The following is a 6,000-nucleotide window of genomic DNA, read 5'->3' on the forward strand; positions in this document are numbered from 1 at the left end:
AAAAAAAATCTATGTTATAAGCTAAAAAACAAGCTAGTTGAGATATGAAAGCTACAATGAATTTTCAATGGAGAATGAGCAAACCATTTACCTTTACTAAAGAAAGGTGAGATTTGAAATGGGGTTGAATCTTACTGCAAAGACCTTATAGTACATATAATGTACTTTTATAAAGAGAAAATGATGTCATTTCTTTTTAGTACATTACATTTCTATTTCTTAATTTTTCTACTTGGAAAATAGATCTCTTCATCGAGAAATGCATAAAAGATGCTATATTGCAAATACATGTTTATATAATTATATATATGCAATGCACATAAATATCTACTACCAGAAAGGAAGGTGAGTCATTTAGGTGCTAGTATTATCACTTCTGAGCAAAAGTTTTAAGCGTGTATGTCTTAAAGAATCATTATCGGATTTCACTATCTTAGCTGCTACTGCTGTCTCAAATTTCGTGTTCAGTGACTCACTGATTCAAACCAAGAGTTCCTATTTCTGAGGAGTGACCTCAGTGTCAGGATGTGAGGAGGATGGTGGAAAAAAAATGTTTCTTTTAAAACTGCATGATTTACTTCGCAGAAAATAATTCAAGATTTATTATGCTGCTGAGAAATCAATAAAAGAGTGATTTGGAACTTAGTAGACTGGTTAGGACCTTGGAAAGCAGAGACTGATATTCCAGTTACTGAATTGCTTATGGGTGCTAAATAGATATGGGCTAGTTCTTGGTGTTTATGCAAGTCTAATAGTCTTCTGAGTGGGAGATGGTGCTGCTTAAAGACAAAGTATTATTTTGTTCCCTTTTTCAGACTGAAGATAGAGGTATGGAGAGATAACCTACTGTGACTTGAATTAATGTAGTTTGGAAAGTTAGCACTGAGCCCTGTTAGCAGCAGTGTATTCTCCTAAGATTTCTTAAAATGAAGAAAGTCAGGTTGGCTCCAGTAACCAAGAAACTATAATTCAAATGTCTTTTCAGATAGCCTTAAACTAACAGCTGAAGGTGGTAACTTCTTAAACCATTGAATTTTTTTCCGTAGGATTGCATATGTCAGTCAGCAAACTTTTACTGCATTATTATCAAAGAATAGCAAATGGTTTAATATCGAAGAGTACTGACGAAGACTTATTCAAACATCTCTCCTAATCCAGATATTGGAAAATTATCTTTTTCTTTGGTGGTACAGCTCATGTATTGGGCTGTACAATCCCAATGAAAATTAAGTTTTTTTATATGGAAAAATTGTCTCCAGGTTTCACTCAATGTAATTGATACATTCATTACAGCTAGCTTGGCTGCTTTGGCAATACTGTGTGCTAAGATCAATATACCTTCCTAAATAAAAATATTAACAAGTTCTGCATCAGTTCTTCATAGGTTACAAAGAGATAAATAATATGCATTGCAAAACAAGAGAAAATACAGGAAATTGTAGTTCCATGTGATAAGAAATTTCACCTTTATTAAATACATAGCTATTAAATTTTTGGTTCTGAACATTATCAAGTCAAAATATTTTGTAAAACAACATCAGTATTTCAGATATTAAAAAAGTAACAGTAAGAAACAAAAAAATTCTTTGTCAAAATTCCTTCGTCAGTCAGAACAGATTAAAGCTACTGGCTTAAGATTCCTAAATTTTAATTAAAACAAATGATATAAAAATTAAAAATGTATTTGTTATAAATAAAACAGGTTTTTAATTTTAGTGTTAACTTATTTAATAGTGTGGATTGTATCCCTTCTTCTCCTCCCTGCAGTTCTATTTACTTTCTACTTTTCCTTCTTTGCTTTGTGATTTTCTCCCTCTCCATCACTGTTTTTGATGTTTCATTTTCCCTTTCAGAGTCTATTTTTGACAGTATATGTTTTCCTGCCAACCCCTCAACTCTGAGTTTTTGAGAGTACCTTTTGGTGTCATTTAAATTTCTTAGTGCAAGACTGTTGCCCAGCTTGCCATGTGAAGTCCTGACTTTATTGTTACTCAGTTCAGTTCTAAATTTCCAATGACCTTGGTATATGCAAAATCAGTTCGTAAAATTAAAAATGTAAACCATAGGCAAGCTAGAACACTGGGAAAGTACAGAATAAAACTTCTCTCTGAGAATAGCAATGAATGAGTGTGATCACTGGTAAGGAAAGGTAGAAGAAAAAAAAGCACAAGCTCAAAAGAAAAGAGTGAAATACACATTTCTCATTCTTTAAGTCAGTAGAAGGATATACAAAAAAATGTGTTTAGTGCAACAATGAAAATTGATGTAGCTGTGAGAACTAGAGAACAGCAATTTCAATAAAGAAATAAAAGATTGTTCATCTGTTGTTAAATTATATTGGCACATTTTTATGATTCTGTCAGGGTTTAACCCCAGCCAGCAACCAAGCCCCATGCAGCCACTTGCTCATTCCACCACCAGTAAGATCGGGGAGAGAATTGGAAAGATAAAAGCTAGAAAACTTGTGGTTTGAGATAAAGACAGTTTAATAGGTAAAGCAAAGGACGTGCACACAAGCAAAGCAAAATAAGGAATTAATTTGCTGCTTCCCATGGACAGGCAGGTGTTCAGCCATCTCCAGGACAGCCTGGCTCTGGTTATTTGGGTAGACAAAGGCCATCACTCCAAATGTCCCCCCTTTCCTCCTTCTTCCCCCACTTTATATTCTGAGCATGATGTCACATGGTCTGGATTATCCCTTTGGTCAGTTTGGGTCACCTGTCCTGGCTCTGTCTCCTCCCAGCCTCCCATGCACCCCTAACTTCCTCGCCAGTGGGGCACTATGAAAAGCAAAAAGGGCCTTGACATTGTGTAAGCACCGCTCAGCAATAACAAAACCATCTCTATATTATCAACCCTGTATTCATCATAAATCCAAAATACAGCCCCATACCAGTCACTGTGAAGAAAACTAACTCTACCCTGGCCAAAACCAGCACAAATTCCTAAAGAGATACTTAGAGAGTTAAATATTTAATGTATTTCATACACAGCTATAAAATAAAAAAAGACAGAAAGTCTGTCAAGCTACACAGAAGTTTGACCTGCTTCAGTTTGCACTCATGAGAATGATGAAAACTGTACATAACTTTAATGTTATGTAGAAACCAAAATTTTCTCCTCTTTAGTACTTATTTTTTTAATTGTGTGTTTCTGATAACTGGTGTTCTACAAGATGCTAGTTCTGATTGGAATACTACCTAAAATGGATGTTTTACTATTAGTATATCTTTTTGAATTTTAATGTGAAATTAGTTTTTCATTTCTATTGCCTCTGTTTTCATCAGTCGCACTCTTCTCACATTCCAAGTAAGACTCAGCAAGTCTTGTGCACGTTGATAAAAAAATGTTAACCAATACTGGGATACAATAGATGTTTTCATTTATTTTCACTTATTTACCCATGTTATGAGTGGAACTAGTTCATAATGTTATCATAAGTAAGACTCAGATATCTGTCTTCTGCAATTTCAGATTTAGTTTATTTTAAAATTAATACTTTTGTATTCTTCCAATATGTGGGAAGTCGACATATTACTGTAGTTTTGTTCTTTTCATGGATAATAGAAAAATAAAGCGTGTGTGCACAACTTCAGCAGAACTCTAAAGAAGCACCCATAAATTAGATAAATATGTTGTTGTTGTTGTTATTGTTTTACTTTCTAATTATATTTTATTATATATGCAATTAGGAAGCCCATTCACAGGAATGGGACAAATTGAACTATCGGTAGTTAACATAGTCCCAAATTTTTTAATAATACAACAGAATACATTCCATCTTGCATCATGTAATGGTACAATAGAATTGCATCAGGTCTATACTCTTGTACTAGAATAGGATGAGAACATAAATGAATAAAAGTATATTAAATTTCAAGTCTCTTTTTAATTCTACAAACAAACATGGAAATAGATTGCATTACATTTTTAGTTAGATAAAATTACGTGCAAATCAGTGGGTTTTTTTTTAAATATTATATGTCATAGCATCATTAGAATAAAGGATCTGCATTTTAATTACAGATAACTAGCACAATGTCACTGATGTCTTTGTTGGTCACTTTGTTTTTGCAGTGATAACAGAAATTACTGGTGACAACCCCTGAAAATTAATCAGTTTTATAGATCCTTGATCCATAGAAATCAGATATGGAAAAGACCTTTCATGGTGAAACATCTAGTATAGTTTGCTGTCCATTTGAATTCTTTTTTATTTATTTAATTTTTTTTGCAGCATTTTAGTGTGTTAAGTGAAGGAGTTTATAGCTGGCTCCTTTGGGAGAATATTTCTTAGTTTAAGGATTTCATTGGGCCTAATACTGCTCATTTTATTGGCACATGTAATATGAATAAAATTATTAGGACAAGATATATTTGCTACCAGGGAGTTTTTAATGAATTCACTGTCACTACTACTCTTCAGTTTCAACTGTTTTTCTAAATCATGGTTGCAAATGGAGATATGCTTCATTAGTTACCACTTAGTGGGCTTTTTCCTTAACACAAGAAATTACCTAGGCAAGTTTTGAGTTTGCATGGCCTTGCATGAGGGACAGGGTTGGGGGGAGCTTACTGTCATTTCCCAGGGCATGATATAAAAGGTGAATGTACAGTAGTTACTAGCTTAAAAATTATTAATTTCCTTTATTTCTATCCCTTCCCAATTTTCCTTTTCCTAACGTTTATTAACAAGTTATCTGACTGCTTTTTGATGTCAATATTTTTCATCTGTACACCCTTTAGAAGCTGTCACTGTATAGGTGTCTTATTGTGTAGTGAATATGACTGAAGCATCTGAGAAAATAAATCTCTCTTGAATATTTTTATTTTTCACTCATTCATTCTTGATTTTCTATCTAGTTTTCTTTTTGTGCCTCCCCTAGAACCATTGCTGTTTTATCTGTTTGCTCTCTTCCTCAACTAAGTTTACAGATGACAGGATATTGTAGCGGCAGAATGAGAAGAAAAATGGTGTAATAAGGCTACTGATCTGCTATTTAAGACTGATATCTATATTGATCTCAACAGCTTAGGGAACATGTACCCAGATGACATAGTAAAAGGTGAAAAACCCAAATAAAAGAATTGTGAAATAGTGTAAAATAATTTCTGAAAGTGACTTGAATTTTGAAAATATAATGGATAATTGTGCCCACATGAGAGGTGATCTATTTTACAAATACAGTAGGGGAAAAAAGCACACTTCAAGTTTGAATTGCTAACAGAGTAAGCTAATGAAAGGAGTTGGCCAAATAAACTCTATAAAAGCATATTTTCAGTCTTATAACTGAGAAATGACAATTTGTTTAAACGTGGAGGTTTTTTCATTAATTTTTATTAGCATTGTAGGGATGGATATCATCTATCAGAAATGCATTTAGAAAGGAAAATGCCATGGACATATATCGTGCAAAAGTCTAACCATTAGTATTTATGTGGTCATCTTGAGAGCTTTTTTGGAGTTCACTAATGATATTAACCAGATAGTACTCTAAAAATAGAGAATTTAAAGAAATTAGACTGATGAACATCAGCTGAAATGTTCATCTGAAATGTTCATCTGAAGTGTTCATCTGAAAATCTGAATGAGTATTTGTTGCTCCAGTAGTTCTGAAGAAAAAAGTTACAAAAAATCAAGGACTAGCTTTGATTAGCTGGGAAAAAGAGGTACAATCTTGAGGGAAAAGTTCTTGAATAAATCATGTACTATGAGTCGTTACAATCATAACAGAACAGGGAAGTGAGATCCCATTTGGGATGTTGAGTACATTTACGTGCATCAGATAAAATGAGGAGAATAAATATGGTTAAGAGTAGGATGGAGTAGTCAGGTGGGTAACATTTTTCAAAGTAAGTAGGATATAGTGCTTTTTCAAGGGAGAAGAGAAAGAAAATATGCAGGAACCACAGAATAATAGTGATGGGAAGGCAGATTAACTCATTTACCAAAGTCCTGTCCTTGATAGTCTTATAAGCCCAAGTCGTAGCCTGTATGGT

The sequence above is a fragment of the Neopelma chrysocephalum genome, unplaced genomic scaffold (genome assembly GCF_003984885.1).
Source record: "Neopelma chrysocephalum unplaced genomic scaffold, ASM398488v2 Primary Assembly neopelma1_25, whole genome shotgun sequence".
Classification (NCBI taxonomy): domain Eukaryota; kingdom Metazoa; phylum Chordata; class Aves; order Passeriformes; family Pipridae; genus Neopelma; species Neopelma chrysocephalum.